General features: G+C 38.8%; 1 non-coding gene across 1 annotated transcript; it reads right to left on the minus strand.

The window, feature by feature from the left end:
• Positions 1 to 782: 782 nt before the first annotated feature.
• Positions 783 to 854, minus strand: trnae-uuc (transfer RNA glutamic acid (anticodon UUC)). The gene has a single exon. It is a non-coding gene; the product is annotated as a tRNA-Glu (tRNA).
• Positions 855 to 1,496: the final 642 nt, after the last annotated feature.

The raw sequence follows: 1,496 nt of genomic DNA on the forward strand, positions 1-1,496 counted from the left end.
CATGCACACAATGTAAAGACCTTTGAGAAACAATTGGAAATAATTAACTGTTGAATGAGTTTGGTTTCTGTATCAACAAAATCTTTTTTGTAAAAGTCAGTGTTTAATTCCGTGTCGACGATATTTCCCAGTTTTTAAAATTCAATCTATTCTTGGGAGTAGTATTTGTTAGAACATTCATATCTGGATGTGTGACGCTTGGATCATGGTCGCCCCCTACTGCCGCACTGCTGCTCAGCACCATTTTCCACCAGCATTACACAGAGTGTAACTCTCAGTGTCACTGTGGCATTTACGACCAAAGCCCTGATATTATTTAAATGACACATTCATCCCATTTCATTATTATTCTCATAATGTCCCCAATGACTTTTTCTATCTTTATCTGCCCTGAGCTGAACACATCAGTGGAATGTCTGGAAGAGGCATCTAGTAACTGTGGCTCCTCCTAAGTCTTCTACAGTGATTTCTATTTTAGGGGGGGTTTTGGGGACAGTCATTCTATTTCAAGATACAGGTTCTTGAAACAATGGATTTCTTTTCTTGCACTGAGAAGACTGTTTCTTGTACGGCCCGTTGTGAAAACGTTTGTGTCAATTTGGACTATGATTAGTTGTTCAGTGTATGTGTCATAAACAAAACTCAAAAAGAGTTTCCATTTAGGAGATACTGGCCACACAGTGAAAGAAGGGTTTGTACTCTTGCCTTACAGTAAGGTTGTGGTTCAGGTTGAGGTTGAACTTTATTGATCACGCAGTGGAGAAGTTATTGAAAAATTGGAATTCCCATACCGGGAGTTGAACCCGGGCCGCCTGGGTGAAAACCAGGAATCCTGACCGCTAGACCATATGGGACTGCATGATTTACGAAATCTGGCAGTGACTGAGTTTCTTCCCATGAGGCGTTGGTCTCTTATTCTAATGTTTGCATAGGTTTTCACCAATGTACTTTAATTTGACATGTCCAAAACCATGCAGATTGGATACTACAGTAAAAGTACACTCAATGTAGGTGAGAGTGTGTGTGTGAATAGATATTTGTATCTGACTGTACCACACGCAATGGACTTGTGCACAGTTCAAGATGTGCCCTGACCTCGCCCTCGCTGCTGTTATGGGTTAAACATAAGACTATACAATTATAAATGATTAAAAAATACATCACAGAACCCACACTGTAACATCATATATGTGAATGACACATTTTATCTAAGCCAAAACCAAGAAACCTGAAAACAGTCCTTATGGCTAGTTGCCTTCAACAACCACATTTGGACATACTTCATGTCAAATCAACCAACATTAGATTGAAATCCCAATTTTCCATAAGAAATTTTAAAATTATGTAATGAAATAATTAACTCAAATCAGCTACTTGTTATTAAATAAGTGAGAATCACATTGAGAATATGTTGCTATTGAAATAATTCCGAGAGACAGCTGCATCAGCTGTACGGCCATTGGAAACCATTGTGCAACGTAGATGCAAACCAAGGC

This window comes from Cynoglossus semilaevis, chromosome 5 (assembly GCF_000523025.1).
Source record: "Cynoglossus semilaevis isolate Cse_v1.0 chromosome 5, Cse_v1.0, whole genome shotgun sequence".
Taxonomy (NCBI): Eukaryota; Metazoa; Chordata; class Actinopteri; order Pleuronectiformes; family Cynoglossidae; genus Cynoglossus; species Cynoglossus semilaevis.